The 25,973-nt window shown below is 40.1% G+C and overlaps 1 pseudogene; it reads right to left on the bottom strand.

Annotated features, from left to right (window-relative positions):
• LOC125088918 (zinc finger protein 107-like) overlaps positions 1 to 25,973 on the bottom strand; it is a 166,738-nt pseudogene that overhangs the window by 138,394 nt on the left and 2,371 nt on the right.

A 25,973-nucleotide genomic window follows, 5' to 3' on the forward strand; every position in this document is an offset into this window, starting at 1 on the left:
CCCTCTTAGACTTTCACTTTTCCATTTTTTTTATGATATAATGCTTGAGTGAAGAAAAAATTCAGGGGTGCCTGGGTAGCTCTGTCGGTCAGGCCTCTGCCTTTGGTTCAGGTCATGATCCCAGTGTCCTGGGATGGAGACCTACATCAGGCTCCCTGCTCAGTGGGGAGTCTTTTTCCTCTGCCGCTCTCCCTGCTCATTCTCTCACTCTCTCTCAAGTAAATAGAATCTTTAAAAAAGGAAAAATCTGGGGGCGCCTGGGTGGCTCAGTGGGGTAAAGCCTCTACCTTCCGCTCGGGTCATGATCTCAGGGTCCTGGGATCCAGCCCCGCATCAGGCTCTCTGCTCAGCAGGGAGCCTGCTTCCTCCTCTCTCTCTCTCTCTGCCTGCCTCTCTGCCTACTTGTGATCTCTGTCTGTCAAATAAATAAATAAAACCTTTAAAAAAAAAAGAAAAGAAAAATCTGAAATAAATAAAATTAACATGACACTACAAGGAACTAGAGAAAGAAACATAGCTGAAATTTAGTAGAGGAAGGAATTAAAAAAGAAAAAAAGCCAGAAATAAATAAGATAGAGATCAGAATAAACAATAACATAACCTTTAAATGAACACAATCCACTTCCCAAAATCCCAATGCCATTTTTGGCAGAAAGATCAAGACCATCTTAACATTCATATGATGTCACAGGATGACACATACCCAGAACAATCTTGAAATTGAGCAGTCAGTACATTGGTGGTTCCACACCTACTGATTTAAAGAATACTAAAAGCCACTGTCACCAAAATAATGTACTACAAACATAAAGACAGAGATAGAACAAGGAAAAGTAGAGGTGAGCTAGAGGTCTACTTCTCCAGGGTTAATGTGTATGACAATGAACTGAAGATCTTATTAAAATTCATATTCTGATTGGAATTTCTAGGTGGGCTCTGGGTTTCTACATTTCTCATGAGCTTGCAAGTGATACCAACATCTTAATTCAAGAGCCAGACTATTAAATTACAAAAGTTAAAAAAAACAAAAACAAAAACAGAGGAAATCATGGATGGCTTTGAAATTAAGAATATTGGGGAAATCATAACTTCCAACACCATGAACAGAAACAACAATTCTTCTCAAATATTTATTACCCACATACCATTCTAACACTTTTTCATAAATTCTTTTTTTTTTTTTAAAGATATTACTTATTTATTTGACATAGAGAGACCACAAGTAGGCAGAGAGGCAGGCAGAGAGAAAGGAGGAAGCAGGCTCCCCGTCGAGCAGAGAGCCCGATGCAGGGCTTGATCCCAGGACCCTGGGATCATGACCCGAGCAGAAGGCAGAGGCTTTAACCCACTGAGCCACCCAGGTGCCCCCATAAATTCATCCATGAATAAATATGTTGAAAATAGTAGGATTGTTCTTCATCTTTCAATAAATATCTTGCCAAAACTTCAGTGATAGTGGAGCCAGAGTTTTACCTCAGATTGTGTGACACTGCGTAAGTCTAAGAGGAACACACAGACCACGAGACAGAGGTAACTATAAAAGAAGATCCACAGCTGGTTTCAAAGTGACAGTAGGAATACAAAATGATTAAACTGCAGAACATTTTAACTACAAGAGGTAAGTGAGGATAAAACACAACACAGAAAAAAATTACAAATTAAATTAAAAAGAATAAAAATGATAGGGCCAAAATTTCTTACTGTCCTTGAATCTAAGAAATGTCTTCAGTGGCATAAAACTTATGAATCTATTTGTGGATGAAGGAATTTGTGTCTTGCAAACACACCACAGAGACAAACCCACAATGATATAAATGAAATACCTAGTGTTTGTGAGTCTCTTACTGCATTGAAAGCTTTTGCTCATATACCTTTGTGCCGAGCTGTATTTTACAATTTTAAGGCAGTGGGACATCTATAATGCACGCTTTCCTGCTACAGAGCAACAGAGAAATGCTAAGGAAGAGTTGGTCTGTGACATGAGTGTTAGTAGAATGGAAAAGTTGAAGGACCCATGTGACTGACTGACTGTCTCCCCTTCAAACACTGCCATCTCCAGCAAACACAGGAGAGAGCCTTCAGTTCCAAAGGAGACTACAAACAAAGTGAAACAGAGAAGGGAGTTTCCAGATTAAATGAGATGATTTATACACATCTTTCAGTAAGTGCTCCCGAGGTACGTGATGATAAATGAGAAAAAGTATTAATCTTACAGTGGAGGGATCTGACATACAGGACAGAGGAAATGAAGTACATGAACTTGTCATGGGTCACATTGGTATCAGGTGCCTAACGTCCTTCAAAGAGCACAGAACAAGTGCTGTGAAATAAATGTTTAAAACAACAAGTCGGCAAATCATAATCTAAATGTAAACCTGAAAACACCCACTTTATTCAAATACCAAGCCACACACAGTACCCATACACTGTAATTTGCAGTAGTGCATTTAAGCTTGGTTTCGTGTGTGATCACAGGCTTTCACAGGCTCACACAGGCTTGGTCCAGAGACCCTGACACTGAGGCGAACTGAAGCTCAGGACCTGTGGGATGAGGGTGTCTGGGTGGCAGAGCTGGCTGAGTGTCTATCTCTTGGTTTAGGCTCAGGTCCTGATCTCAGGGTCATGAGACTGAGCCCTGGGTGGGGCTCTACACTCACTGTGGAGTCTGCTTGGATTATAGCTCTTCCTCTGCCGCACCTCACCCCACCACTGCTTGTGCTCTCTCTCTCCCTCCCAAATAAATAAATTGGAAAAAAAAAAAAAAAAGAATTCTGGAACTCTCATCTCCTGTAGGTTCCCTGCCCTCCCTTAGTAATATCCTCCAGGGTTCCTGAAACACTGTGGGATTTCTCTGCTGCAACAGTAGGGACTGGGAGTTTTCACAGAAGTCCTAGTCATCACACTCACCTATATCCTAATTTTTTTCTCTCGAGGATGGTGTTCTATTCTAGTCTTTCCTGAGTGTGCCCAAAGCAAGGAACCTCTCTGTACAAATGTACTGATCTAGTCAAGTGAAGAGGAACAACCAGGGCTGAATCTACAGCTCCCTTACCTCATTTTTCTGGGAGGTTTAAATAAACAAAGATAAAAATTTATTCCTTTCTAGGTGGTGGGGCCATAGTAGAAAGAGGTGCTCCTCACACAGGAGCCAAGAGATTGAATCAAGGCTGCACAGAATCCAGCTTCAGTTCAATGAAAAACATTAATTATATTAAAAGCAAAAACAAAAAATACTTCTATAATCTAAGCACACTGCCACTTCTTGGCAGTCAAACCTGGAGAATGTAGGTTCCACACAGAACTCCAGGCCTGCATCAGAGAAGACGGGACAGTTTCACAGGGCTCCTCGACACAGGGAAGAGGACAAAACGGGTGCGCCTGAGTCCTCCCTCCCTTCACTTTCCATCTGAGCCAACATGTCCCTGGCATGTGAACAAGACCTGCCACTACGCTCTGGGGCTCCCTGTATTTCTCCGTCTCCCACTCACCCTGCCAAGCATGTTCTTGGAAACAGCTCCCACGTCAACAAGTAATGCAGGAACAATCTGGTCCTGATTCAATGCTGGGTTTTTTAGCTTGGACCCCTGAGATCCTATCTTTAAAAATACCAAGTTTTCAGGGCACCTGCGTGGCTCAGTGGGTTAAAGCCTCTGTCTTCGGCTCAGGTCATGATCCCAGAGTCCTGGGATCGAGCCCCTCATTGGGCTCTCTGCTTGGCGGAGAGTCTGCTTTCCTGCCCCACGCCTGCCTCTCTATTTGTGATCTCTGTCTGTCAAACAAATAAATAAAACCTTAAAACAACAACAACAACAACTAAGTTTTCCCTATACTTTTACTAATGCCCACTGCTTCTGGGTATAGGATCTCCTTGGTTTGCATCTCTGGCTTCCTAAAAATTGACTTTGCCTACAATGAACATGGGCAGGAACATTAGTTGGATTTTCCAGTATCTCCAAAAGAATCCACTTATACAGAGAAGCCTTCATGAGTCACGTGGCCATTACTTACATGCACTTTAACAGTGAGAGATAAGAGAGAGCGCACTCCAGTGAAAACCAGCTGAAGAAACGCTCAGAAATTACTGTTCTTTCTTGTACCTCCTGGGCTGCTCAGCCTCTGAGCGCTCCATGCTCTTCTATGTCTTCTTCCTTCTCCACCCTGCTGGGCACATTCTCCTTCTACACCCTCTCCTTTCTCCACAATTTTCATTGTCTCCATTGTGTTACACAGAAATTTGCTATCCTAACTCTATATCCTACTGTGAATACCTACGATGAGCTGCATGTGGAGAGGTTAGCTTTCTTTACATGCGACTTCTTTTTTTCTTTTTAAATTTTATTTATTTGACACAGAGAGACACAGCGACAGAGGGAACACAAGCAGGGAGAGTAGGAGAGGGAGAAGCAGGGAGAGTAGGAGAGGGAGAAGCAGGCTTCCCGCCAAGCAGGGAGCCCAATGCGGGACTCAATCCCAGAACCATGGGATCATGACCAGAGCCGAAGGGAGATGCTCAACTGACTGAGCCACCCACCCAGGGGTCCCTCTATTTTGTTTTCTGCTCAAGTATAACTGACAAAAAAAATTATAACTGACATACAGTATTACATCACTTGCAGTGTACAACAGTGATTTCACAACACAGTCGGCTCTACTATGCTCACCACTCGTGAGCTACTTACTGTCACCATACAACGCTATTACAACAGCACTGAATGTATTCCCTATGCTGATCTTTTATCCCCGTGACTCACTAATTCCTTAACTAAAACTCTGTACCACCAATTACCCTTTACTTATTTTGCCCATCCTACCATTGGGGTTCACTCTGGTAACCAGCAGGCTGTTCATTGTATTTATGGGTCTATTTCTGCTTTTTTTGTTGTTTTGTTGTTTCTAGCTATTTGTTACAACGTGGACAGACCTAGAAGGTATTATGCTATGTGAAATACGTCAGACAAACAGGGACAAATACCATATGATTTCACTAAGGTGTACAACTAAACAACGAAACAAATAAACAAAAGCAAAACATACCCATGAATGTCTGTTTTGTTTTGAATAAAGTCCATGGATAATCTTAAGTACTATAAAAATTCCAAGATTATGGGGCGCCTGGGTGGCTCAGTGGGTTAAAGCCTCTGCCTTCAGCTCAGGTCATGATCCCAGGGTCCTGGGATGGAGTCCCACATCGGGCTCTCTGCTCAGCAGGGAACCTCTCTCTCAGCCTGCCTCTCTGACTATTTGTGATCTCTGTCTGTCAAATAAATAAATAAAATCTTAAAAAAAAAAATCCAAGATTACACACATTCTGTAATGTAACAAGTTGGCCTCTAACAATTTTCCACTGCTGGCAGAAGACAGAAGATTCATGGAATAAAGATCAAAGGCCATTGTTCATGATACAGCAAACATCACCAACATCTTAATCATACTAATTTCACTTGTCAGCCTTCTACCCACAATTCCTACAGGGAGACGCTGCACATACAGTAGGTTTGCGCCACATGTGTGAGATCCTGAGCATGGGAAACCCCAATATATTAAAGGAAGAACTAGCATATCTGCCTAAACTTTTACCATGGAAGGGGACATACATTTTCTTGTACAATAAACAAATCTGTCCTCTACCCAAGGGCAAGACACTGTCACTATATTCCAAGCATTTTTATACACAAACATCAATGGAAAGATAATTAGAATAAAAATGTTCAAAGGAGGGGCGCCTGGGTGGCTCAGTGGGTTAAGCCTCTGCTTTCGGCTCAGGTCATGATCCCAGGGTCCTGGGATTGAGTCCCGCATCAGCCTCTCTGCTCACAGGGAGCCTGCTTTCCCCCTTCTTTCTCTGCCTGCCTCTCTGTCTACTTGTGATCTCTGTCAAATAAATAAATAAAATCTTTAAAAAAAAATGTTCAAAGGATCTATCCAGAACACATGGAGAAAACGTAACCAACATCCGAATCATCTCCCAAACAATATCCACCACTCAGTATGATATCAGCTGAATTCCAGCCTAATTTTCCCATATGTACACCACCTCATCAAACACTCATTAAGCCGACACAGGCTCTGGGATAAAACCTATTCAATGTACATCAGGAAACATTTTGCAAGGCTATGACAGGCAGGATACAATACAGAAGAACTGAGTGAGCTATAACACCCATGTCCCCATGGGTCTTGCATTTCACCAGGTAAAGAAATCCCAGTACCCAGGAGGGTTTACCTTACATTTCTATAGTGAGCTTTTCTAAGGGACAAGGTAAACAAACAAACAAACAAATTTGCATGTTATCTGAAAAGATAAGAGTATTTTGTACTCTTTACCCAGGCAAAGCAGATCCTGGATACAGTAGAATCATGGCTCATTACAAAAAAAGGGCAAAAAATGAGGAAACACATAGGAATTAGGGCAGAGTTATTCACCAAACATCAATGGGGAATATTAAAATAGCAACAAGGACCTAAAAGCTGGACGACTGTGTAAAATGAAACAGTGTTGGTCACAAGGACAAAAACACATTGGATTGCCCTGAACTTAGGTGAAGATCTGGAGGAAACGTTGATCCTGTGAATGCACGTGACCCACTCTGTGTGCCAGTACCTGATGAAAATCAAGGAACCTGGTCGAGGTCATGAGCTCACAGCATGATTACAAGGAGTAATAACAATGCTGCACAGAGCAAATGTATGATTTTCTTCTGATATTCATGACAGTACCCAATATTCATTTTCCTTTATGCTGCTCTGTTGCTCATTTAGTGGTGACATACAGAGCAAAATTAAAGACTCAATGGACCTGGAAGCTTGGACTTTAATAAGCTCCTTCCAACCAGTGTCCATACAGCTAATCTGGATCTGGAAGACACCGAAGACACACACTCTACCACAAAGGACACAACCCTGGCCACTCTGTAAACATATGAAACAGGTGTGCATCCAGAATCATGACAGCAATCTTTTCGCCCAAAAGCTGTCACTGTGGGTGGGATTTATTTAGAGACAGTGACCGATGAGTTGACTATACTCATATTAGGTAATAAAACTGATAGAACTTAAACTACCTCTTAACCTACTTAGGTCACCTCCAGTGACCTAAAGAGAGAGAGAATGATAAAACAGCTATCAGATTGCCAAGATTCCAGTTACAGTATATAACAAGAAGAAGACTTCTATTACCAAGTCCCTGAAAGTCATTCTGTTATGGGAATACTGAAATAATCATTTGTCAGAGCACAGACACTCATGGAAGGTTTGTATATATGTATACATATATATATATGTATACATATATACATATATGTATACATATATATATATATATGTATTTCCCCCCCCAGTGGAAGGTTTTTGACATCAAAATTGACATTGAAGAGTGCGTGGATGGCTCAGTGGGTTAAAGCCTCTGCGTTCGGCTTGCAGAAGTAGAGTGAGAGAGGAGGCAAAGGACTTATTCTCAACATATATACAAAACTACAAAGCCTGAAGAGAAAGATATTGCAACAGAAAACAAATGGTCATAAAAACCCACTAGACACTTTGAAAAAGAGATTAGCCAAAGGTTAACCAAACCCCATACTAACAGGAAGTAACAAACAACAACAAAAATGCAAATAAACCCATGACTTGGAAATACCACACACCAACCAGAAGACTACCACACACACACACACACACACACACACACACACACAAAAACTACATAGAAAACCAAGTTTTGTAAATATGTAATTCAGAAATCCAGTACATTGCGGCACCTGGGTGGCTCAGTGGGTTGAGCTGCTGCCTTCCGCTCCGGTCATGATCTCAGGGTCTTGGGATGGAGTCCCGCATCGGGCTCTCCGCTCAGCAGGGAGCCTGCTCCCCCCCCCCCCCGCCTGCCTCTCCATCTACTTGTGATCTCTCTCTGTCAAATAAATAAATAACATCTTAAAAAAAAAAAAAAAAAGAAAAGAAAATCGAGTACACTGCCAGTGGCGGGAAAACTGGTATTCACATTTTGGCAAAGTGTTTGGTAATATCTATTAAAGCTGAACATATCTTACTATATTTATGAAAAATTCAGTCCCACATCAAACAGCCAGCAGATATGTGTACATGTTCCACCGAAAGACAAATCATAGATTTTACATGTCAGTACTAGTCATGACAGTCCTGCACAGAGAACCATCCCCCCTCCTGTTAACAGTAGAACGATGCGACTGGCATCCACACAAAGGAACAGGATCGCTCCACTCTAATGAATGATGCACAGTAACATGCAGGAAAACCAACTAATTCACAAAAACTGAGAAAGAAAAAAAAGCCGAAAACAAGAGTCCCCATTGCCTGATGACATTTATACGAAATAAAAAAGTGAGCACAGCAATCCCTTGCCTTAGATGCTGAAAGAGTGCTAAGCTTAGGGGAAAAGTTACTGAGACCTCAGAGGGAATTCAGAGGACAATATTGTGTTTCATGACCTCGATGGCTTACACAGATGAGATCAGTTTGTGAAATTCCATGCAGTAGAATGATGCAGTCAGTTGATATTCACAATGGAATTGGATCTAACCATTCTAATAAATGAGGCACAATAACAAGCAGTAAATACAGATAAATTCACAAATGATGGGAAGAAAAGAAGCCAAATACAAAAGAGCTCACACTGCCTAATTACTTTTACACAAAGTTCAAAAGTGAGGACAGCAATCTCTTGCCTTATACATTAAAGGACTGCTGAGCTCCGAGGAAAGTTACTGAGGAGCTCACGAGGACAAACAATATCCTGATTCGTGATCTCAGTGGCTGAGAGATGTGATCAGTTTGTGAAATTCTACTGAGTTCTTTACTTATGATTTCCACATGTTACATTATTTAAAAAAATCCTTACCATTAAAAATAGATGTAAGTAAATAAATATCATAATGTACATATATTGACAACTTGAAATTAAGGTAGGTGTAATTTCACACTGTGACTAGATTTAAAAAGTGTTTCTTTTAAAAAGTATTTTAAAAAATACTGCAAGGGCGCCTGGGTGGCTCAGTGGGTTAAAGCCTCTGCCTTTGGCTCAGGTTGTGATCCCTGGGATTGAGCAATGTTTCAGGCTCTCTGCTCAGCAGGGAGCCTGCTTCCCTTCCTCTCGCTCTGCCTGCCTCTCTGCCTACCTGTGATCTCTGTCAAATAAATAAATACATAATCTAAAAAACCCTGTAACTTCTCGCTAACGGAATATGGTACTGAGTATACAAAGTTTACAGAAAAAGAATGAAATGTAGAATTATTTTCTTAAAATGTAAACAGGAAAACATAAGAAACAGGTCATAAAAAATGATTGGGTGTAAGGAAAAGCATAAAAAAATGGTAAATTGAAACACCAATATCACCGTTAGAACACTAAATATAAATAAACCAAATGTTCCTAGTAAAACTACATGTTGCTTGAATATACTGCACTGGAATTTTCAGAGAGCTATAATTAAACAGAAGGAAATAAGTGGAAAGAAAAAAAGAAAAAGAAAACACCCCATGTAGTGATGACCAATCAAACAACCAGCATGGCAATATTAATATTATATAGGAAAATCTTTAACACTAAAGGAGGTCGGGGGACTGAGGTGGCGAAAGAATAGGAGACCTTAGTTTTGTCTGGTCCCAGGAATTCAGCTAGGGAGCTATCAAATAATCGTGAACACCTGAAATCTCAACCGGAGATCTAAGAAAAGAACGGCTGCAACTCTACAAATAGAAAAGCGACCATTTTCTGGAAGAATGACAAGACAGAAAAACTGACCTCAAAGAAGAGAATAACAGGCAGTACTGACTGTCAAGGACCTAATCAGTATGGATGTAAGTAAGATGTCAGAACTAGAGTTTGGAATAACGATTATAAAGTCACTACCTAGGCTTGAAAAGAGCATAGAAGACACTAGAAAATCCCTTTCTGGAGAATTAAAAGAACCTAAAATCTAACCAAGTAAAAATTAAAATGGCTATTAATGAGATGCAATAAAAAATGGAGGCTCGGGGCACCTGGGTGGCTCAGTGGGTTAAACCCTCTGCCTTTGGCTCAGGTCATGATCTCAGGGTCCTGGGATGGAGCCCCGCATCGGGCTCTCTGATCAGCCTGCCTCCCCACCTCTCTCTGCCTGCTGTTCTGCCTACTTGTGATCTCTCTCTCTGTCAAATAAAAAAATAAAATCTTAAAAAAAAATGGAGGCTCTAGCTGCTAGGATAAATGAGGCAGAAGATAGAATTAGTGAGATATAGAAAATAAAACAATGAAGAATAAAGAAGCTGAGAAAAGGAGAGATAATCAAGGGGAGGGGAGAATTTGATAGATCAGTGATATCACATAGTGAAACATATTAGAATAATTGGGATCCTTGCAGGTGGCTCTATTGCTTAGCTGGTTAAAGTGCCTGTCTCGTAGAATAATTGGAATCCTAGAAGAGGAGAGGAAGAGAAGATATACTGGAGCAAATTATCTAGGAGCTGGTTCTTTGAAAGAATTAATAAGATTGATAAACCCCTGGCTAGAGTTATCAAAAAGAAGAGAAAGGACCCAAATAAATAAAATCATGAATGAAAGAGGAGAGATTACAACCAACACTAAAGAAATACAAATTTTAAGGATATATTATGAACAACTATATGCCAACAAATTAGGCAATATGGTAGAAATGGATGCATTCCTAGAGACATATAAATGACCAAATTGAAACAGGAAGAAATAGAAAACCTGAACAGACCTATAACCAGTAAGGAGAATGAAGCAGTCATCAAAAAATCTCCCAAAGGACAAGAGCCCAGGGCCAGACGTCTTCCCAGGGGAATTCTACCAAACATTTAAAGAACTAATACTTATTTTTCTGAAGCTGTTTCAAAGAACAGAAATGGAAGGAAAACTTCCAAACTCATTATATGAGGCCAGCATTACCTTGATCAAACCAGACAAAGACCCCACCAAAAAGGAGAATTACAGACCAATATCCTTGATGAACATGGACACTAAAATTCTTACTAAGATACTAGTCAATAGGATCCAACAGTACATTCAAAGGATTATTCACCATGACCAAGTGGGATTTATTCCTGGGCTGCAAGGTGGTTCGACATTCACAAATCAATTAATGTGATACATCACAATAAAAGAAAGGACAAGAACTATATGATCTAAATAGATGCAGAAAAGTCATTTGATAAAGCACAGCATCCTTTCTTGATTAAAACTCTTCAATGTAGGGATAGAGGGAACATACCTCAAGATCTTAAAAACCCTATATGAAAAGCTGACAGTCAATATCATTCTCAATGGGGAAAAACTGAGAGCTTTTCTCCTCTGAGGTCAGGAACATGGCAGGGATGACCACTATCACCACTGATGTTCAACATATTATTAGAAGTCCTAACCTCAGCAATCAGACAAGAAAAAGAAATAAAGGGCATCCAAACTGGCAAAGAAGAAGTCAAACTTTCACTCCTCGCAGATGACATGATACTCTCTGTGGAAAACCCAAAAGACACCATGGCAAAATTGCTGGAACTCATACAGGAACTTAGCAAAGTGGCAGGATATAAAATCAATGTACAGAAATCACTGCATTTCTATACACTAACGATGAGACAGAAGAAAGACAAATTAAGGAGTTGATTCCGTTTACAATTGCATCCACAACAATAAGATACTGAGGAATAAACCCAACCAATATACTCTGAAAACTATAGAACAGCTGTGAAAGAAATTGAGGAAGACACAAAGAAATGGGAAAACATTCCATGCTCATGAACTGGAATAACAAATTTTGTTAAAATATCTAGGCTACCCAGAGCAACCTACACATTTGATGCAATCCCTATCAAAATGCCATCAACTTTTTTCACAGAGCTGGAGCAAACAATCCTAAAAAGATCCCAAATAGCCAAAGGAATGTTGAAAAAGAAAACCAAAACTGGTGGTATCACAATTCTGGACTTCAAACTCTATTACAAAGCTGCAATCATCAAGGCAGTATGGTAGTGGCACAAAAACAGACATATAGATCAACGGAATAGAATAAAGAAACCAGAAATGGACCCTCAACTCTATGGTTGACTAATATTTGACAAAGCAGGAAAGACTATCTAATGGAAAAAAGTCTCTGCAACAAATGATACTGGGAAAATTGGACAGCCACATTTAGAAAATGAAACTGGACCATTTCCTTACACCACACACAAAAATAGACTCAAAAGGGATTAAAGACCTAAATATGAGACAGCAATCCATCAAAATACTAGAGAACACAGGCAACAACCTTTATGACCTTGGCCACAGCAACTTCTTTTATTTATTATTTTTTTAAAGATTTATTTCTTTCTTTATTTGACAGACAGAGATCACAAGTAGGCAGAGAGGCAGGCAGAGAGAGAAAGAGGAGGATAGGTAATAAGGACAGCACGGCCTGTGAAAACAAACAAGGAAACAAAAAGAAACAACATAAGGACATCTAGCCTAAAAACTGGGTAGCCTGAATCAGAAATGCTCACTACCAGCGAATAGTGACTGGCTTCCCAACAAATCAGTGCCTTGCACACAGTCCAGAGCACAGGACAGACTCATCATGGGGCTGAGTGGAAGTGAAGGAGGGCCCTGCCAGCTGTGGGTCAGCATCCTTGGAAGGTCACCCATCTACACTGGGTCAGACCTATGTCGGAGTTATACACCTGGGACACCAGTGCTTTGTGGATCCACACATCTTGCTGGTTCTGCATGTTACTGTCCAGCAGCCTTCTTCATCTTGAAAATCTACTCTGTCTTGTGACATTTTAAAGCTATGCCCACAACGTTTAAATAATCCAATATCCCTTCTCTACCCACCACCACGCATCTGGACCAGTCATCCAACAGCAACTGGTCTGCAGTACATCCAGGGTGGGCATTAAATCACGAGAAAAGATCGGACTTCCCTGCAATCATGGAAAATGAGCACATACCCCACATCCCCCCTCTGCTACATTTCTTCAACATAAGTAGTTTCCCAAGACCTTGCAGGCGCCAAAGGGAGCTCCTTAACACAACTGTCTTCACATTTCAGTTCTCCATATTTGCTATTAGCAGAACTTAACTTCCTATAGAAGTAAACCATCATCATATATTTTCTGTCCTCACAACTCTCCTTAGTACCAAGTGCCTAAGGTAATCCTGTGGCCCACTGTGTTTCCTGTTCTTATAGCAAAGTGGTGACAACATTGTATTTCAAGCTCAGATTCAGCCTCAAGTGATCCAGTTACCAACCATTTCTGATTGAATTAAAAAATTCCAAGCTATTCGTAAGAACCTACAAGGGCGTGCATGGCTAATGTGGGAGGGGAGATCGCAGTGAAAGCTGGGTCTCTATAACACAGGGAAGAAGTACAGCTGTGATGCCTGTGTCATTGGAACGGAGATGAGGAGACAGCACTGGAGATGATTTTGAAAGAAAACAAGTAAAATTCATATTTCTAGATTCAGGGTCATTAGTGCAGCCTTGGACAAGTGTCCTCTCCCCACTTAAGGATTTCACTTCACCACTATATCCTATAAATTTTTCATCTCTTGGGACGCCTGGGTGGCTCAGTTGGTTGGACGACTGCCTTCGGCTCAGGTCATGATCCTGGAGTCCCGGGATCGAGTCCCGCATCGGGCTCCCAGCTCCGCGGGGAGTCTGCTTCTCTCTCTGACCTTCTCCTAGCTCATGCTCTCTCTCACTGTCTCTCTCTCAAATAAATAATAAATAAAATCTTTAAAAAAAATTTTTTTTTCATCTCTTACCTTGGACTACATCATGACTCCTAATAGAATGTTGTTTTCTTCCTAAGCTAGAACATCTACTAAGCACTCACTACCATCCCATGTTTATTCCCTTCAAATCAATGTTAAAACAACCCAGGATTCATAAAGTCTTGAAGTTTTCACTTATCAAACTGTTGCAGTGATGTGAATAACATGGATAATATCATTTCCAAGAAGGGAAAAGAACAATAAGTACAGAAATCTTAATGTTCTTCTCCAATTGAGAAGGAAAGACAAGAAATGTGTCAATTCAACTACACAGAATTTATCATGATCACTGTAGAATTATGCCCATATTCAAATTAACATTGAACACCATGTGCTTTCTTGCAATCTAATCATGAAACTCATGAGCAAGTCATATAAGCAACAGTTCCTGAATATTGGGGGAAGGAAAACAGAGACCTCCTACATGAGTCATAGCCAGGTAGAGAATGTAGGATTTGCATGGGGAGATTCTCAAAACAACATATATGATGTTTAGGCAAAATAAATACAATGCAATGTAGAGAAAATTATTCCCATTATGAACCTTTGTTTTCGTTAGGAAATCATCAACTTTTAAATTTGGAAATTATAACTTTGGATCCAATATTCCCCTTCCTTCTGAAAATATAGGTGTACACACACACACACACACACACGCACACACACTTGTTCCTAGTTAGTTCTTTTACTCCAAAATACATCTTTAGCTCAGCATCACATATCATATTCTGTGCACATCAAAACCATAAACCTCCGTGTTCTGTATGCTGACAAAAACAACATAAGCAGAGAAAAATATAGGGTGACATTTTCAAAATACTGATTGAGAATTCTGTAAATGTAGCTTATATTATCTTAGTAGTGATTTTGTTCAATTAGCTGTAGTTAAGTAGAACCCCTGGGTATTAGACACGTGAGCCACAGTTCAATTAAAAAAAACAAAGATATTGAAGTAAAGTTCACTACTCAGAGATCCTGGAGGATGTACATAATATGCCTTGGGACACTGTGAAGAGGTCAAGACTGAGTGTAGGCAGAAAAATGACAAGAACCAGAGCAGATGTCTTTCGTAGGGTCCATGGTTGGTGTGCTTCGGAGTTCCTGGGCCAAAGTCCAGAATGCACAATTCAAACCAAAATGAACAGAGTATGGTAAATTGTGTGGGGTCTTCCTTAAGGGATGCTTATAGTAAGTATACTGGGAATGGACACATTTTCACATTTCCTACTGGGGAGGTCATACAGGAACTTACCTTCTCTTGGGACTGTGGGCTTTTGTCTAGTGTATGTGCTGTTGAGTGGATCTACAATCAGTTCACATGCCCTGTGTGCAGTCTGGTTATACGAACTGGAATCCAAGTCAGCAGTATCAAGAAGTTGTCTAGCTATACTCTCAATAATAATTCTAGATCATCCTTATTAAAAACACCATGTCAGGGGCGCCTGGGTGGCTCAGTGGGTTAAGCTGCTGCCTTCGGCTCAGGTCATGATCTCAGGGTCCTGGGATGGAGTCCCGCATCGGGCTCTCTGCTCAGCAGGGAGCCTGCTTCCCCCTCTCTCTCTGTCTGCCTGCCTCTCCATCTACTTGTGATCTCTGTCAAATAAATAAATAAAATCTTTAAAAATAAATAAATAAACAAAATAAAAACACCATGTCAGAGCAGCTCAAAAAGAAAGAAAAGATATAATACATAAATGTGGGGGAAATTAATCCCAAATAATTTGAGATTTAGGGCCCCTAGGAACAAAACATTAGTGATACCATCCCATAGCTCTAACAAGTGCCCCTTGAAAACTGCGGGGGTTCGGTGTAGCCACCTCCGTGTAGTTGAAAATCTGTGTATAATCTGCCTTCCCAACACTTGATCGCTTACAGTTCAATAGAAGCCTTAGCAAGAACAGTCAATTAATACATACTCATGTAAGTGTTATATGTGGTATTCCTACAAAAAAGGAAGCTCAAGGGGCGCCTGGGTGGCTCAGTGGGTTAAGCCGCTGCCTTCGGCTCGGGTCATGATCTCAGGGTCCTGGGATCGAGTCCCGCGTCGGGCTCTCTGCTCAGCGGGGAGCCTGCTTCCCTCTCTCTCTCTGCCTGCCTCTCTACCTATGATCTCTGTCTGTCAAATAAATAAATAAAATCTTAAAAAAAAAAAAAAAAGGAAGCTCAAGAGAAGACAGTGTTAAGAAAATCAGAAGGAGATACTACATACATAATACTGTGCTATAAATAGATCTGACTGTAAGTGGACCCATACAGTTCAAACCCTTGTTGTTCAAGGAGCAAGTGTACTTTGTCTGTCTACCTGCAACTTTGATGACCTTGAGGCAGGCTAAAGTGGTGCAGGATAACACTTCATATATATCAATGTTAACACATTACATCCATTTAGTGTTATGAGTGAAAATATATTGAGTTCAAATGCATTGTAAACAAACTATTGTAGAATCATTGTATAATCATTGGTCAAAATACGCATCACAAGATTCAAGAAACATTCTTGTTCCTCTGATATAATGATCTTTGAGTTGTGCATCAGAGTCTTTTCAAACTGAGGCTAATTATTGAGTAAACGTGGATTCACAATAATTTTACACCCTTTTTTGAAGTGTTCCCTATTCATCCCTCAGTTATCTGTGAAAATTTATTTCAACAGAATAACTAATGTTCTTGACTTGCAGAAATTCCTATGAAGATACATCCAGCTTAAATAAAGTATCACCATATTCTTCCTAAACAGCAACTAGCAAAAATACTTAAAGTTTAGAATGTTTGTTTTACTTTAAAATGCAAATAATAATGTCCTGCATACTTAATTCATCATGACTTATTTTACTCTTATATGTCAACCACAAACAACATCTCCATGTCAACTTTCTTCATAAATTTTACATTACAGCACCTTCAATGGCCCATGGAAAAGTAGGTATGAATGAATTCTCATCATACAACAGCCCCTCATGTCTGTGAGACAGCAACAATTAAATCATTTTGCGTGCCCATGAGCACTGAAGTCTTAGCATGAGATGATTTAAGAGTCAAATTAATAATATTTAAGAGTCAAATTAAATATTATATTTAATAATATTAAAATAAAAATTTTCAAAAGAAAAAAAGAGACACAGTGAAACTAATTACCCCTTTCCAGACATCCAACCTCCTTGATCCTTTCAGTAATATTAACAAATACATTTGACCATTGAATAACATGGGTTTGAACAGTGTGGGTCTACTTATACGTAGACATATTTTCTTATAAATATAGTGCAGCAGTGTAAGCATGTTTTCTCTTTGTTATGATTTCTTTAATATTTTTTCTCCACCTTAGTTTATTATAAAAATCCTGCAGAGAATATGGACGATATACAAAGAATGGGATGATTAAATGTCAATGTTCTACGTGAGGTTTTGAGTCAACAATACCCTATTTGCATGGTAAAATAGGAATGGTTTTAAGTTTGGGGACTCAAAAATTACACACACATTTTCAGTTCTAGAGGGGGTTGGTGTCCCTCATGCCTGCACTATCCAACACTACAATGTAATTGATCTAAATAATTTAAATTTGGAGTTTTCTCAATAATAAATACGCTGACTAAGAATCTTGTCTCAAAAGTGGTACTGACCTACTACTTCCTGCTATGACTTCTCTGATTTTATTTTTCTTTATTAAAGATTTATTTATTTTGGAAAGAGAGAGAGAGAACAGAAGGAGGGACAGAGGGAAAGGGAGAGAGAGAAGACCAAGTATTTGGTACAGAGTCTGCCCTGGAGCTCAATCCCAGGACCCTGAGATCGTGAGCTGAGCTGAAGTCAAGAGTTGAACACTTAACAAAGAGAGCCACCCAGGCACGCCTCTGATTTTGTATTTGCCTTTTTTTTGCATACTTTGCCAATTATTTCCATCTTTAATTTTTTTATCCCTTATAAAGTTTCTTTTTTCCTGAAGTCTATATTAAAAAGAGATTGTCCATCAATTATTACATTTCTATCCAGTCTGCTTGCTCTGATGTTGAGTAAGATTTTAGTTCCAGGTAAAGACTTTACCACCATTCTTGACATTTGTAAGGCATCTCCCCAGTGTATATAATTTCACGTTGAATACTTCCAATTATTAATTAAATATTGCCACATTCTTTACATTTACATTCTTTACATATTGCCACAATCTTTACATTTATAGAGTTCATACAGTATGCATGTTGTAATGTTCCGCTTAAAGACTTTGCCACATTTTTTTACATTTGTCTGAATTCTCCCCCACTATGTATTACCATGTATGGATAATATTTGAGTGCTAACGACTTTACCAATTACTTATATTTATGAGATTTCTTTCCACTATGAAATGTCTGTTGTTGAGGGGCGCCTGGGTGGCTCAGTGGATTAAAGCCTCTGCCTTCAGCTCAGGTCATGATCCCAGGGTCCTGGGATCAAGCCCCGTATCAGGCTCTCTGCTCAGCAGGGAGCCTGCTTCCTCCTCTCTCTCTGCCTGCCTCTCTGCCTACTTGTGATCTCTGTCTGTCAAATAAATAAATAAAATCTTAAAAAAAAAAATGTCTGTTGTTGAGTCTTGAAGACTAGTTAAAAGGTTTGCCACACTTAATACCTTTTTAAAAAAAAAGATTTTATGGGCACCTGGGTGGCTCAGTGGGTTAAGGCCTCTGCCTTCCGCTCGGGTCGTGATCCCAGGACCTGGGATCAAGCCCCGCATCGGGCTCTCTGCTCAGTAGGGAGCCTGTTTCCCTTCCTCTCTCTGCCTGCCTCTCTGCCTACCTGTGATCCCTGTCTATCAAATAAATAAATAAAGTCTTTGGAAAAAAAAAAAGATTTTATTTACTTATTTGACAGAGAGAAAGAGATCACAAGTAGGCAGAGAGGCAGGAAGAGAGAGAGGGGGAAGCAGGCTCCCTGCTGAGCAGAGAGCCCGACGCGGGGCTTGATCCCAGGACCCTGGGATCACGACCCGAGCCGAAGGCAGAGGCTTAACCCACTGAGCCACCCAGGTGCCCCCACTTAATACCTTTTTAAGTTTTCACTTGATGAAGGATATAATGATGTACAATAAGATTGGAGCTTTCTGAAAAGACTTTCCCACATTTATTACTATGATAATGGTTCTCTGGAAATTGAGTTCTCTGACGTTTGTTAGGATCTGACACTTGATTGACATCTTCCCCAGATTCATTACATTGGTTTAAGTTTTATCTCCTTTATAAATACCTCGTGATTATGGAAAATAGAGTCCTCACTAAAAGCCTTCCTAAGTTCACAACACATGAAAACTTGCTCCAATTTAAGTATTATCTAGTAAGTATTCCACAGTGATGTTTGGATAAAGATTCTTCTGTGTTTATTGAATGTAGAGAATATGCAACAAGGAGGGATAATGTGTTGGTGGGAGAATAATGAGCCCTCTGAAAAGGACTTCTCAAATCGATCACATTTAGAATTTTTATCTTCATTTTTAAATGTCTAACATTCAGAAATGCATCAGTGAATGATTAAACCACTCTTAAATTTGAAATAGTTTGAATGAAACTTTCAACACGAACTAGGTGACTTCCCAAAATATCCGAACATCCTTCTAGAGAATATGTACGTTGAAAAATGGATTATTGCTAGGTTCAAAGACATTGTTCTGCGAGTGACTTAAGGTGGGTTTTTTCCCTGAATGTCTTCCCTCCTTGATCTGGTCAGTAGGATTTCATTATGGTAATTTTCCCACTTGGGTTATGTCCATCATAACATCCTGCCTGCCTGCCTTTCACTACCCCCATCACCTTCCCAGTCATTCATTAAGTATAAATACTCAGGGCCAGTACTTCCACATCTTTCCATATCACTCCAGAAAACAAATCTTCCTCGCTGGTCTTTCCCAATAGGCCTACGGTGCGTGGAAAGACACAACGGAAAGATACAAAATAAGTTATACCACTCACTGTATGGTTAAAATTCTAATGTGAAAAATTAATACAAATTATAGTACATCATCCATGAGAAAAAGGAAGCACCAGGGTTTTGTTCTATCATGAAGACAAAAATGAATCAAATTGCCTTCTGGAGCGCTCCAGAAGGCATTTAGAACACAGCACCCCCAAGTTCAAAAAAAGAAGAGCCACATGGAAGAGACAAAGAAAGTTTGTGATGCTTGACCACAAAAGCTGCTCACCCTCCCTCACTCTCCACCGCAGCACTGTGAGAACACTCTTACCTCCCCTCAGGAGGGAAACGAATGAGTGACCTGCATGTTCAAGGCTTCAGGGGCCTGGCTTCTTTCCTGCTACCCGCTGGAAGAGTTCTAGTCATGTGTGACACAGAAGGCAGAAGGAATGAGCGCGCCCTCTTAATGTCCTGTAATGGTTGCTCAGAGAAAAGATGATCAGTTTGTTCAAACAATGGAGAGACCACGTAGCTGAAGGCAGAGAGAGGAAAGTGTCATGGGCTCTAATGTGAACTACAAGTTTTTAAACTGGGAATTAACAAAAATCGAGATGAGACAAATGAAAGAATACAGAATATGTCTGACGGGCCCCTGAAATTACTAATATATGTGTTCTCCTGCAGAAACCAAGTTCAGAATACATGGCTAGGAGGCTATTTTTTTTAAATTACCTAATTTGAACAAATGATCACAAGGCATATAAAGAAATAGAAAAATGTGTTTCAATCAGAGGAACAAAATAAATCTCCAAAACTGGCCCTAAATTAATAAAGAATTATTAGTTGCCTGACACAGAAATCAAATAACCATCACAAAGATGCTAATGGAGAAAGAAGAGAAAATGGATAGTGTAACTAATTGTTATCAGGAAAACTATGCATGAACAAAACAAAAAGCAAAGGAGACAGAAAATATAACAACAATCTACCACAAATTGGGAGCTGAAAAGTACAATCACTGAATTTGAAAACACAACAAGGGGTCAGTCACAGACTTGATCAAGCAGAAAAAGAATGAGACAACTTAAGGATGCTTTGTTTTAAATTATCTACTGAGAGGACAAAAGAAGATGTGGAAAAGGATGGAGTCTAAGTGACTCATAGAACATCAACAAATGGACCAATATGTACACTAAGGGGACCCCAAAGGGAGAGGAGAGTGAAAGGAGCCAGAGTTTTTACATGAAGAACTAAAGACTTGGGGCGCCTGGGTGGCTCAGTGGGTTAAGCCTCTGCTTTCAGCTCAGGTCATGATCCCAGGGTCCTGGGTTCGAGCCCCACATTGGACTCTCTGCTCCGTGGGGAGCCTGCTTCCTCCTCTCTCTCTGCCTGCCCCTCTGCCTACTTGTGATCTCTGTCTGTCAAATAAATAAGTAAAATCTTAGGGAAAAAAAAAAAAGCTGATAAATGTTAAGTGTTTCCCTGAGTTCTGTGAGCTGTTCTGGAAAATCATCAAATCCAAAGACAGGATCATGGGAACCTCCAATGTGTAGGCAAGTCTGACAAGTTGTGGGTAACGTGGGGACCTATTACTTGAGACAGGGACCTGAAGTGGGGGTGGTTTCGAGGGACAGAGCCCTTCACCTGCGGGGTCAGCACTGCTTCTGGTTAGCATTACAACTGAAATGAACTGTAAGACATGTAGCTGGCATTGCAGAGACCTGCGTGGCATGGGAAAAACCTCACACATGGTATCAAAAGTGTGGAGTGTGGTAGTGATGGGAGAGTCAAGGAGACACACAGAAGAGCGAGTTTTCTCTACACAGCCAACGACTGTGTCCTGATGAAACAGAAAAGGGGGAACCTGGGTGGTTAAGCCAGTCAGTAAAGCATCTGCCTTTGGTTCAGGTCATGATCCCACGGTTCTGGGATCGAGCCCCACATCAGGCTCTCAGCTCAGTGGGGAGTCTGCCTCTCCCTCTCCATCTGCCTCTCCTCCAGCTCATTCTCTCTCCCTCTCTCAAGTAAATGAAAATCTAAAAAAAGAAAAGAAACAGAAAGGAGTAGAGGGGCGCCTGGGTGGCTCAGTGGGTTAAGCCGCTGCCTTCGGCTCAGGTCATGATCTCAGGGTCCTGGGATCGAGCCCCACATCGGGCTCTCTGCTCAGCGGGGAGCCTGCTTCCCTCTCTCTCTCTCTCTCTCTCTCTCTCTGCCTGCTTCTCCGTCTACTTGTGATCTCTCTCTGTCAAATAAATAAATAAAATCTTTAAAAAAAAAAAAAAGAAAAGAAAAGGAGTAGACATGGAGACACGGGGAACGGAAGGCCACGTGAAGATGGAGGGAGAGAGCGAGGGAATGTATCCACAAGCTATGGAGCGTCAGGAATTGCCATCAGCCACCACAAGCCAGCAGATACGAAAGGAATCTTCAGAGTCTCCAGAAGGAAGCAAAATTGCTGACACCTTACTCCAAATTTCTGGCCTCCAGAACCGTGAGAATAATTTTTGTTGCATTAAGCCACCCAACGAGTAGTGCTTTGTTGTGGCACCGAGGACTCTCACACGCTTGGCTAACACAGGACAGGTCTCACGTGGAGCATTTAGTGTTACGACCTCTCTCAATCCTCTCACTCCTAGGGAGGTTGGTATCCAACACCCCCTTTCAAGACTGTGAACACAGGGACCTGAGAGAGGCAGACACGTGCCGAAGCCAGCGGCGAGAGAGAGCTGGGACCCCTGATGGCACAGCCCACCGGGAATGGAAACCCTTGTTTCTCCAGCACAATAGTGTGGCCTCTCCTCCTGGCTCGCAGGGCTGTGGCAGAAAGAGGTGAGGTCATGCGTGTGGGGGTGGAGGGAAACGCGCTGGAGAGTGAGTGAGCCCCGCAGCAGGCTAACTGCTCAGCAGGGAGCCTGCTTCCCCTCCTCTCTCTCTGCCTGCCTTTCTGCCTACTTGTGATCTGTGTCTGTCAAATAAATAAATAAAATCTTAAAAAAAAAAGAACTAAAGACTTGTACTTCCCACATGTGTGGAGAAAGGGGACAAATGCAACAAGGCTGGTAAATTTAAAGTAGGATACATGTTAAGACATGAATACAGGGCCACATTATAATTAACCTATGAAAAATCCCAAGTGAAAACAGAATTTTGGAACAGCATGACAAAGGCAATTCAACTCATCTTGTACAAGAGAGCACCTGTAAGATTAGTAGAGGGATTCACAGCAGACATTATAGGAAAAAGTGCAGGGAACAATATATTCAAGCACTGAAAGATCAAAATGCGCTATCTGGCAAAACTGATTTCCATGAATGTAGAAATGAAGACTTTCCTAAGTAACAACTGCTCTAAGTTTACCAGTAGATCTGTCCTACAAGAACCAGTAAAGGAAGTCTTTCTAGGTGAAATAAAAGGATTCTAAGCAGAAACTGAAATCACACGAGAACACAAGCTCTCCGTAAATATAAATATTCACACACTCATAGTAATCTACAGTGTTAATGAGGTAGCACAAGTCACTTTTATTTCTGCTAGAGAATTAAAAAAAAATAAAAGCGTAAATATCATAAGTCTAGGTAAATAAGTATATGACATAAAAGACAGAATTTGTGATACTGGTAACAGAAAGTGGGTTCAGGGTTAGAAATAAGTAGAAGAGTTTTCTATGAAATTGACGATATCAGTTTAAAATTATTTAATTGTTAAAATAAATAAATAAATAAATAAAATTATTTAATTGTTATGCCTTTAACAAATTTTGAGCAAGGTAACCACAAAAAAATTTTACTCCAAGGCAGCCCCGAAGAAAATATGTATAGAAGACACAAAAGTTAATGGGAATGGAATCAAAGCACATTATGGGTAGAACGCCGCAATTAAAGATAAAATTGAACACGTAAACATGATAGAAGTAGAAATTGTTTAAACACTGCTTTCCATTCACAGAAAGTGTTTCTCTCATGCAAAGAGACTACACGTTCTGCAAGAGGTGATGAGATTAATCGTATTCCTGTGACAACTCATCTGCACAGGACGTATACTCACTGAACACTAACCAGTCAAGGAAATGCACAAGATGAGTCACAACCAAAGCATGTATGGGTGGAAATTGTACATATACATATGTAATTTTATTAGTAAAGAGCATAAACCTGATTCATATTTAAGTTAAATTCACACTGTCTAGAACTGTATGAAGTTGACAACTCTCATCCTATCACAAGACACACAGGTAAAAATGATACCACAACTAAATAATGTTATGGAAGGTCCCATACAAAAGGAAGCACATTATTATGGAACTCTAGAACCAGAAGAAGGCAACATTTAACCAAAAAGAAATCAACATAAAAACAGGCAAATTTTTAAAAGGAAATCTTCTTTATAACTCTAATTTCAAACTGTGACTGTGTAATGATGAAAAACAAGCATTTTGAATTACTGGCATGCCTTCACTGGCAGTAAGCTTGGAAAGAATATTCATTAATACAATCATGAAAAGCTCTAATGGAAAATTTTATGACTAAGTATTTAAAAGACATTAAAAAATGTATTATGTTATTAGTATATTCCTCCTCTTACACAGAATGCAAGGCTCTAAACCATTCTTCAGAACCAAGCACTGAAACAAAAACCGTTCATTTTGAAATAAAAACAACATGAAAAACAACAACAACAACATGAAATTTGTAAAATGTGCCAGCAAACACTTTATAAGAAATAAATATTTGGGATTAAATTCAGATCTATTCTGAGGAAAGTAGAAGAGAATACTAATGGCTAATTTTTCCTGTAAATGTAAAATTGAATTTATAAACAAGATTTTTTTAAAAATATGGGAATTTTACCAATTATCCACCACACTTGTAAGCAAATGTCCATGTCATATCACAAATTTTCATGTAAAAAATTCAGAGATGAATCTGATATATAACTAATAAAGTGAAAACACACTTGATGAAGTCAAAGAACTTCATATCATACAAAATTATAAAAATGATGTGGTTATGAATAAATAAGGTTTATTATAGCCTGCAAGTTTTGAGTTCTAAATGTTCTAGCTCCCATATGGCATTAATTACCAAGAAATTCTAGGATTCAAGTTGATATATTAAATTATTTCACCACTGAGAAATGGAACACAGAGTGGAAATTTCTAATTTTAGCTGATAAAAAGAAAAATGGACTTTTATAGTAAAAGAAAGGAGTATACCCTTCATTGCAGGAAGGTGTTTTGTTACCTGATGAATTTAGTGAGTCTCCATTAGGTACAATTAAGATTAAAGCCTCCATAACATTGGAAAGCATAAACCAGAAAACATTTGATATTTGTCTCCACGGTTCTGGGATTTCTACACCAAACCCCAATATGCCAGCCACTACCCTGACACACTTTCACACGAGGCAAAGCAGAACTTATAAAGGGCTTAGCACAGGGTTCCTCAGAAATAGGATGACCTCCCCAGGGCCCTCACGGCAATGGAGAAGCTCTCAGATTATGGAAGCCCTCCCACTCTAAGGGGAGTCTCCTGGCCTTCCCTGTGCACGTGATGAACCATCACTGGAGCTAAAGGAGAATCCTTAGAGAATGTAAGAGCTTGATAATGGTGGAGAACAGATGTTCCTCTGTGAGAGGGAGAGAAATAACACTAGGCTTCTCAAACTAATTTCCGTTCAGGAAAACTATTAGAACCATAGCATAAGGTCTACCTTCCTCCTTCAGACCTGAACCTCCGCTCTGTCATCTCCCTCATTCATTCCCACATACCTGGATGGAAGGCTACTGACTCCTTTCTCTTCACATCCCAGAGCTGCTTCTCTTGCTCCAAAAAGATGACCAGGTCTGGCTTCCACACAACGAGACCTGTTTATTAGAAAAAATGACTAGGAGTATTACTGGAGATTCTAACTTTCATTCCACTATTGTGCTCAGTGGGGAAGAGAGAACATTCAAGAATTCTAGAAAAGGATTGCTCAAACACTGTTGACCAACAGCCCCTTTAGAACACGTGGTAGTTCCAAATAGTCACATCATGACCCCCACTTCCAAGTACAAAATACAATTATAAGGAATAAAAATTGGAGCTGATGATGTGGGCAGTACTATTTTATGCTTTCAATGTTCAGTATTAACACTAACCTACAGAAGTGATGATGTTCCCTTAAGGAAGGGGACGCTAAGGCTGAAAAGGAATCATCATGAAGATTTTTCTCTCCATCTACAAACCCCCACTTATTTTCCTTTCTGCCTGGATCTGAATTCCAATCATTCAAAGAGGAATCCTCTAAGAGACAATCTTCAAAGGAGGGAAAA

Source organism: Lutra lutra, chromosome 17, assembly GCF_902655055.1.
Source record: "Lutra lutra chromosome 17, mLutLut1.2, whole genome shotgun sequence".
Taxonomy (NCBI): Eukaryota; Metazoa; Chordata; class Mammalia; order Carnivora; family Mustelidae; genus Lutra; species Lutra lutra.